The sequence below is a fragment of the Rhipicephalus sanguineus genome, chromosome 1 (assembly GCF_013339695.2).
Source record: "Rhipicephalus sanguineus isolate Rsan-2018 chromosome 1, BIME_Rsan_1.4, whole genome shotgun sequence".
NCBI lineage: Eukaryota > Metazoa > Arthropoda > Arachnida > Ixodida > Ixodidae > Rhipicephalus > Rhipicephalus sanguineus.
Window position 1 is genome coordinate 301,499,535 of NC_051176.1, and position 9,660 is coordinate 301,509,194.

The following is a 9,660-nucleotide window of genomic DNA, read 5'->3' on the forward strand; positions in this document are numbered from 1 at the left end:
CGTCCCCTATTCGCCTCAAGCCATTCGAGGAAGACAGGCCCCTCTTAGTCATTCTTTTCGCTGAAAACCGAACTGCGAGCCCTACCAACAAAAAAAAAAAAAAAAAGAAAAAAGCCGACAAAAGACAGCTGTTTGCGCCGGAAACAAGTTCTTTTCCGTCTCTTGGACACCGTCTCTTGGGAACAGTAGACCACCCCCACCCCCACCCACACACATACACACACAAACACGCTCACAACGCACGCACACACACAGGCGAGCGAGCGCACACACTTGCGCCCATCAGTTCGTCTGGTTGTCGTCTGCTAGGAAAGCGCATCGCCAGCCCGCGCGCGAACGTGAGGACAAGACGCGACGATCGTCTGTTGTTCTGCGGTTTCCGTAGGATTGAAATTTCAATAACGTGTGTTTCAAAAGGAGTTCTTGGTCGCTTGGTACGAAGTTGCACGCGAGTGGTCAGTGTGTGGTCTGAAAGAAGAATTGATGTGCGCGATGGAATCTTCCGACATTATTGGGAAATGCAGAGTGCAATCGAAAACCGAGGACTACGCCGAACGAGTGGAGGTGAGCTTTTGATTTTTCAGTGCTCTACGTGTGCTGAACCATACCGAACTGTTTTCGTTCTCAGCGAAGAGGACGCGGCAAATTTGTGTCTGATTCCGCACCGGCTACCCCTGCTCGCCGCTCTGGCTGGCAAGAAATCACGCGTGAGAGCAGGAGACGCAGACAGGCCCATTGCCCCTCTAGGTGGCCGTTGTCAGCCTGCTATCTTCCTATTTCTTTGTGACCTTGTAAGCTTGTGTATACATTTAAAATAAATACTAAAAGGCGAAAAAAAAACGCACGAAAGTGGGGACACTTATGTACGGAATTCGAGGCGTTGCTTACGCAGCCCCGCACAGCTGCGGTAGAGTTGTCTTTCATTTTCGTCCGACTTCCGAGGTAACCCGCAGAATTTTAAAGCTAGTTGCTTCCGAACGGTGTTCCTACAGCTCTTGTGCCAGCCCATGCACGCAGAAGTATGAAAAAGTACCGGACTACTGCGACGTTTTTACGTCCTTTCGGCGAGGAGCCCTGCGTTTTTTAACGTGACTGCGCGCCCGGGAGCAACAAACGACAATCCTAACTTTTCAGCCGCGGGCGTCAGGTGGCGCTGCCTGTTGGATGGAAATAATGATGGAAATAATGATGGCCGCCCAGAATGAGCTCAAGGTGAGAATCTCCGAGCTGGAGAAAGCGGTAGCGACAGAGCGGGAAAAAACGATGGCTATGGCGGAAAGGCTTAAGTCAGCCGAGGAGGGATTGGCAAATGTAGCCATGCCAGCAAATGTAGCCACGGGGAACAGGGAAGCAGGCGACAGCGGGAAAAATGGGGCATCGACCCCCACAGTGGTAGGCGCGAAGGGGGAAACAGGTTTGGAAAAGACAGGTGCAAGGGACACAGGACCCACCTTCCGCGAAGTAGTCTTGGGAACGGGAGGGGACAAAACAACAGCAGTAGCACGCGCTAGTAACAGGTGCAGTGGCCAGGTGCGGGAGAGTCCACCAGAAAAGTCGGATCACGTGATAATCGCCGGGGACTCGAACTTAGCTACATGCGCAGAAGCAGTCAAGGAAAGGGTGAGAGGCGACAAACGAGTTTTAATAGGAAAGTTCCCGGGCCATAGGCTGGGATCAGTGATGAGACAAGCTAACGCAAAACTCGCAGCTAAGTCTAATGGACGTAACCTCGTGATAATCGCGGGAGGTCTAAACGACGTCTTGAGTAACGAATCAGCCGAACTAGCGACCACATTGGCGAAAGGGGTCGATGACATGCGCGCCATTTCCCCTCAGGTGCAGATAGTGGTATGCACAATACCGGAGGTACCGGTGCGTGACGGCAACCTGCAAAGAGCGGTTGTCGACGCAAACAAAGAGATATGGCAGATGAGTAGAGAGAAAGGCATCGAGGTAGTGGAAATACCCTTACAAAAATCCCATATATGGACTTATATAAAAAAAGCCATATATGGTTATATTAAAAATTGGGCAGATATGGACTTATATGGCCATATAAGGCCTTATATGGCCATATAAGTCCATATCTGCCCAATTTTTAATATACCCATATATGGGCTCTCATATATGGCCTTATATGGCCATATAAGTCCATATCTGCCCAATTTTTAATATACCCATATATGGGATCCCTATATAATGTCATATATGGCCATATCTGGCAAATTTTTATATGCCCATATATCAGCTTTTTATATTTTGGGTCGTAATCATAAAATAACAGCGGAAAAGACGATGGACGAACACACAGAGACAGCACGATTTACCGTCGTTGTGATATTTTGGGTGTCATATATTGCTGCACCTGGGCAGTGTAGCATATTAAACATATAAAGACAGGGACCTAGAGCTACTCTACGGTGCACATCTGAGGAACAGTGTTGCCATCAAATAATAAGCCATGTTTCACTGGTACTTATGGAAAGTTTGTTGGTGTCAGCCACTTCGAGAACTGTGGTGGTTCCTATCACTATTTCTATTAGACACCTTACACTGCCACCTAGTCAATTGCGTGAGAAAACTAGTGTGTGAATCTCACAGGGAACTTGTCATTCCTGGAAATATCACATCAATTTATGCAACTGGTTTATCCAACCACATGAAGCCATGTTTATGAAATAATTCGAATTCATTGAATGCATACTGCCTTACTTTCAGAGACATCATAAAAGAAGTCTTAATCAAAACATCTGTTACCCATATGGGCTGCTGGGGCAGACTCGGACTGTTTAATATTATGCAGCTGCAAAAAACAGTACATGATAACACTTGACGATGGTTGTACATGCAGATGAACCACCGATTTATTCTTTCGGCCTTCTGATAACTTTCAGCATGCCCCGCTCTGCCTTGGAAGAATTAGCTTCAGGATTCTCCGTGTGGAACTCGAACCATCTGAAATAAAGCAAAAGTGAATTTTATTTTAGACGAAATTTTCACACAGGACACAAATACTGAAATCTATTGCCAACGGAACAGTTATGAGGTGGCTGTGCAACCTGCAAAAAGTGGTTAGAGCCCTAACAGATATAACATGCTTATCACATTTCAAGCACTGATATTTAAGCAGAATGTAAATAACATGAGTAGCATAGTTACTCAGCTACAGCGTGCAGCATTTCTTCAAGCAAACAGGTCTGAAAATTCCACACGCATTACAATTCACTACTCGACCAAAACTGTGTTTGTAGCACTCACAAAAGCAGTAAAGCAATCAACAAGGTGGTGACCAAACAGTTCCCATGTAATGTATAAAGAGTGGCGACAGTAATGTGCTGGTTTAATAGGAAAGCTCATTTAAAAAGCTTTAGGTATAAAATTTTGCCACAACAGATCATGAAATGTGTCCTTCATATTCTGAATATTGCATGCATCAAAGGTTGAATTGGTGAAGTTGAGGCATGATAGCTGCAGACTTATTTAAAAAGCATGCAGTTCATGTGTGAGAATGGTGAAAATAAATATTACGTATCAGGATATGTCAAGTCATAAACTCTGTGTGCTGCATTCTTTTCTGGTTTAAAAATAGGAGGCATATGCTGCATTTTTTCCCAGCTTAAAATTGGTTTATGTTGAATTAGGGTGTGTTAAAAACAAGTGGGTGCCAGAACCATCTGTTTGAGAACATCACCTCTGTATGTCCCAACAGCAAACATGTACATTTTTTTCATTTGCATTATTTTCTCTAAGGGGACCGGGGGGTGTCATATTTTGTGGAGCCATCGTCTTGCTTTTCAGCTCCATTTGGTTGCGGCCCTGTGTATTGCTAAGGCTCCTTGAGAAAACACCTCGAGAGAATAAATCAGTTGTTCTTGCATGCTAGATTGGACAGTCATCTATATGCCTGCTTAGCCCACAAGACATCCTTGTGCCTTACTCTGTTCCCTATAACAGGTAATAAACTTTTCCCAATTGAAAACAAGAATGAGGAAGGTTATTTTAGGCAAACTAACTTTCGCTAACTTTCATATTATGAATGTAACAGGTACAGAAGAACTGAGTGATTACAGTGAAAACTCGATCTAACAAAGTGATAAGGATGCTTGAATTATTTTGTTAAACCTGGAAGTGTTCTTTACGCATAGCATACAAGAAATAACCTGTGTAGCTGTATATATCACATGACTAGCAATTTTTTTCCTAAGATATTCTGCTTCAACGTGCCTTACTTCAAATTTCCTCACTTCCTTTACACGAGTCGTGTTTCCTGCATACCAGTCGCGGTCACTCTGCCTTACTACAGTGAACATGTGGCCACGAGAATTTTTTGAAATGCTGCTCTATTAGCGGAGTTACATGCGTATGATGATCAAAATGCAGCCCTCCCTCGTTTCACTCTTTCATGCGCTACACTCCATTCGTTAACTTATCTCTCCTCCTGGGCAAGTATTTCTCCTCACCGTGCGAGAAGGATAAGCAGCGAATACGCATACCTGCAGGCAGACAAACAGGTTCTCTCAGCTGCTGACATGACCAGATTTTCTGGTCACGTCACTACCAACTCTGGGGATACCGAAAGGCCCAAAGAGGAGCACAAGATTGTTTTTTATTCCGTGGCTATGTTTGGCATTGTTTATCGTTGCAAAAGTTTGAACTCGAAGCACACATTTACTTGAAATGTTAAAAATAGTGAAGCTGGTTTTGAGGCCCTTCAGCATTAATTAGATTAATATGGTTCTTTTAGTTAAAATTCAATTAATCTTTTACTGAATCAAGATTCTGATCTAACAGAATCACAAATAGGTAGGCGAGTTGGTTTGGGTTCATAATGAAGGGACAAGGGGGCAGCGCTAGGACGAATACAAAGGACGAGAAGACAGGACACAGCGCATGTCCTGTCTTCTTGTCCTTTGTATTCATTCTAGTGCTGCCCCCTTGTCCCTTCATTTTGATCTAAATTTTGAAATAACCATTATTAATTCATACTGATTATTCTAACTTTTTTTTCAACAATCACACAAATTATATAAGTCCATTTCTGTTAGCCTATCCATTTCTTAAGCCAATCCTCCAAAGTGGGTGTTGTTCAGAGCGCGATGCTCTCAACCATTATTGTGAGAAACACGATTACCGCATCAAGTTCAACAATGCCGGTGAAACTGACACTAAAATTAATCCCATGAAGAGACTTGGAATCATGGGAGCTTCTAAGCTCATATGTGCACAGCCTTCGAGGGCACCAGCAAAAAAGGGCAACACGATTGCATTGATCGTAATGGAAGAAAGTACAACAGAAAAGCGCTTGTATCTCAAAGGATTTCAGATACAAACATGACTTCCATTTTCTTTACTGGCCAATTGTACTATATACAATTCACCCAGTCTGTATTGTGCTCAGTTGTTTCTTGCGTGCTCCGTCATCTTTTTCTTATCGACATTGTTATGAAGTTGGTGCAGCTGCTGTGTAAGTCTCCCTGGTGTAGACACTCGCCCAGTCTGCTCAGGGAATCTTGCAGAAAATGCCTGTAAGGACTTCTTTTGGCAGCTTGTCTTTTCCCCATATGAGCCCTTGCCCAAGTTTGTACGCAGGAAGGTTAGCAGCCCCAACATCATAATTACACTGTACGCGTCATGAGGTCTCACTTACCCTGGCATGTAAGAAGCGCATTACTTCTGTCGGATACTGGCAGGCCAGGAGGGTTTGGACAAACAGTGTTCCACAGTTTTCATGTACTCAAGAGTGGAACTATTTGTCGAAAAGTACTTTTGAGTTTTGTACATTTAGGAAGTCAGGTCTTCAGGTTTCGTGCAAATGCGACTGTAAACGGTCCAAGAGGGGCAACTGCTGACCTCTGGCAAATGCAGACATTATGCACAGATGGGCAGACATTAAGCTCAGGTACCAGTCCCTGTGTATCCTTTCTGTAAACACTGAAGGAATGCAGTGTTCTGTTGTTCCTGTTTGCCAACTCATCCAAAAGAATGTTAATTTCTAATCTGCTCCATCTCTACTGTGAATTTACTGGAATCTACCCGATGGTTTAACCCTTTCCTTACCAAAGATGAGCTGAGCTCGTCCACACAATTTGTACCGTACCGCTCACACCAAAGACGAGCTAGGCTCGTCCACCCTGAAACAAGCATTTGAAGGCGCCGCAGTTAAGCTACCCTGATTCAATTAGCTGTCTTCTCTTTGGCTTCAACAGATGGCACAGTAAAAAATTTAAAAACACGCTCAAAACATGCATTTTAGTCAAGGAAGGGCTTGATTCTGGCAACTGGAATTAGAAAATGGCATCCTCCTCTGTGCGCAAGAGGTGCGTGCTTGCTTGCAACAGCTCCATTCAAAAAAAAAAAAAAGTGCTTGTTTGCCGAAGTGTTGTGAAATGAAGAATTGCAGTTCTCCTGTGAATGCGGCAGTGACTACAAAAAGCAGCATAGTTTCTCTAAACTGCTGGATTCGGATGACGATCGTGCCTCAATACGTCGACAGAGGACGCCGTTAGATGTAACCAAACGCCTACCAGCACGTTAAAGGTTTGTTTTCAAGGACTCGCTAGTCCAATTGCGCTTTACATTTCAAATTTCAAAGAGACATTTTCTGCACTGAAGGCTGGAGATGTTAGGGTGCTTTCCGTGGTGCAGTGCGGTGAAGTCAATCATCTGCATATTTTATAACATACAAAAAATATGTCGCATGTATAATGCTAATAAAGTGTCCTTGAATAATTTTTTTAGTTGTTTCAAGACACTTAGAATCAACCAGCCAAATAAAAAATATGGGTATTTTTGTATCGATTTTGGCCAAAAAAAACTCTCCAGGGAAAGAGTTAAATGGGTGTGAAAGCTTTCAGAGCAGCGCACTTAATCAGGCAAAAACAATAATGTACTATCTGCGTCAAATGAAACCCAAACAGCGGCAAGCCTTCACAATGGTACAGTGCGCGCCGTCCTGTCATTACCATTGACAGGCGCGTGCATCCGGTTTGGCCACACTGCGCATACGCGCACCCGTCCCTGGTGATAACTGGACGGCGCGCACTATACCATTGCGAAGGCTTGCCGCTGTTCGGGTTTCATTTGATGCAGATAGTACATAACACACAAAAATGCTTGGCTGAAATGTTTGTTTGTTGGGCTGAAAGAAGTGAGGGCGTGATTTTGCAGCCACTGTGACAGTCACCCATTGGCGAGTTGTGGACTTTCACATCAACAACAATGTCAGTGGGCATGGAAGTATACAGTTCTGGTTACTTATATTATCATTGACATGACCATTGAAGTGCGTACTGCTGCTCTCAACGCTCATCCAGCCCTACAAGAAAGGTCTCAAATTGATGTTCACGACTTGAAGAGGCTCCTCAGTTTTTCCCTGGGCAATAACTACGTGTGTTTCGAAAAGCCCATGTTAAGTGCAAGTCCAAGGCACACCACGAATCTGACAATGCAGTGGCTGGAATATAATTCCATTGCTTCTTTCAGCCCAAAACCAATTATTTTTGTGTGCTATGAATATTATCTTTTTTTGTGTGTGTGATTAATCGCTCTGCTTTGGAAGCTTCCAAATGCATCTAATCTATCAAGTAGATTTCTTTCAGTTCATGGTGGAGATGGAGGCAGACTGGGAACTACCTTTTTTGAATGTATTGGTAAACAGGAATAATGGAGCACTCTCTTTCAATGTTTACAGAAAGAGTATGCATTGCCCAGTACCTGAACATAATGTTGTTCTTCCAAACACTTGTGAAAGGCCAGTAGTTGCCTCCCTATTGAACCGTTACAGACGTATTTGCATGAAACCTGAAGACCTGACTTCCTATTGTAGAAAAAACCAAAAGAACTTGTCGATGAACAGTTACACTCCTGCATTCATGAAAACTGTGGAGCACCATTTGTTTACGCCCTCCCAGCTTCCCGTTGCCTGACAGAAGTAAAACGCTCCAATTTCTTACGTGCCAGCATAAGCAAGACCTCATCACGTGTACTGTGCAAATATAATGTTGAGACAATACTTCTTTGCAGATTAGCTGGTTCATACTAAATTCTGGTCTTGCTGCACAAGCAGAAAGAAGAAAAAAGGCCACTCTCTATCCTGTCTCTCTTTTTCCTTCCTTCTGCTTGAGCAGCAAGACTGGATTTCCGGATGACGTTGAGGCTGCTGACATTCCTGTGTAAAAACTGAGGCGTGCACTTGTAAGTGGACGACGTCATTGTCACCATTGCGCTTTTTGTCGAGGTTGCACTTGGATACTATTATTCGGCCTAAGACAGAACAAAAAGAAGACCATTCAGCCACTCACGCTGCCATGCATAAAGTCCCTCCAAGGGCGATGACCTTGATCTTTGATGAAACAGCAGCATGAGGCACAGGCGATGCTTCAGTTGTGCAATGTTTCGTTGTGCGATAGTACTTTTGCTGTTTCTCTGACAGAGAACACCGCCACCGCCACTTTTGGTTTTCCATTTACAGTCGTGGGCCAAGATCGACCTGCACAAGGTCGCAGAAGAGGTTTTTAGAATTTAAAACATGACATCCAAACTTCTGCAGAAGAAACAGCTCCCATTTTGAAGAGGCGAACTCAGGCATTCTTTCTTAGCAGTTAAGCTCTGCATTTGCAACCTTCATTTTACTTATTTTTCTGAACTGCCACAATCCATCTAAAGCCAACCGTAATGTTCAAGGTGAATGTTTATACTGTATGTAAAGAGAGCACTAAGCTAGGTCACGGCAGCACAACCACAACTCCAGTTAACGGGATATTCTGGGCAGCATTTTTTTTTTAAATGGCACATTTGGACACTGATGGTGCAACTACATTGAAAGAGATGCAAAAATTACCTCAGGGTGATTCCACGAGAGATCGAACATGCCTGTCCAATCGATATTTTTGTTTTGCCTGGGTTTTTTATATGTTATGTGGCCACATTCAAAGCGCACGGAACCGAAAATATTATTTCCAAAAAACGCTCCCAGCGTGCCAAAAAACTATTTGGAGGTGGCCGTGTGGCCATCCTGTTTTAGCTCATCGCAATATTTTTGGATTTCACGGGCAAATTTAACGCGCAGTATAAACGTTGTGTTGAAATTTTTTCTGTTGGTTTTATTATGCATTACTGTGAATTACATCCATGCTTTTTTTATGCTGTCCTCAAAAGGAAAAAAAATGTGAAAAAATGCCAAACACAGCCCAAATCAAAAAAGTTTGCTAAGTTTGATGCGTCTTGGCGCCTTTTCTATTTCACACAGAAACTTCAGAACAATGTCAAATGTAGAAAAGAACATTTCCAACATTTCTATAGGAGATCGTTTTCCTACGGGCAGCGCAAAAGAAGAAAAAAAATAGTTAGAGAAGCCAGTTTTTTTAAAAAAAGGTCCATTTTCAAGAAATAAGATGAAGAAAACACCGGTCTCAATTTTAACGACAATTTTTTATCGAAGAGCGCTTATGTCAGTGAAAACACAGTTTTAATATCATATGTCCTCATTTGCTTTGTTCACGAGATATAACGGGCCAAAATGACCCTTGCTGTGTGTGCTCACTTAGTGTGATCAGTGGTTATCAGCTTGCATTGTGCGTAAATCTACTTTGCTCTGGTAGCTTGTCAAGAAAAACGTGTTCTCAGATTTTATTTGTGTCTAGCGTGTGCGAAAATGGGCTG

General features: G+C 43.2%; 1 long non-coding RNA gene across 1 annotated transcript; it reads right to left on the reverse strand.

The window, feature by feature from the left end:
- Positions 1-2,758: 2,758 nt before the first annotated feature.
- LOC125756900 (uncharacterized) lies at positions 2,759-9,155 on the reverse strand. The gene is made up of 2 exons (XR_007414858.1): positions 8,301-9,155; positions 2,759-2,955 (listed from the first exon to the last, which is right to left on the reverse strand). It is a non-coding gene; the product is annotated as an uncharacterized LOC125756900 (long non-coding RNA).
- Positions 9,156-9,660: the final 505 nt, after the last annotated feature.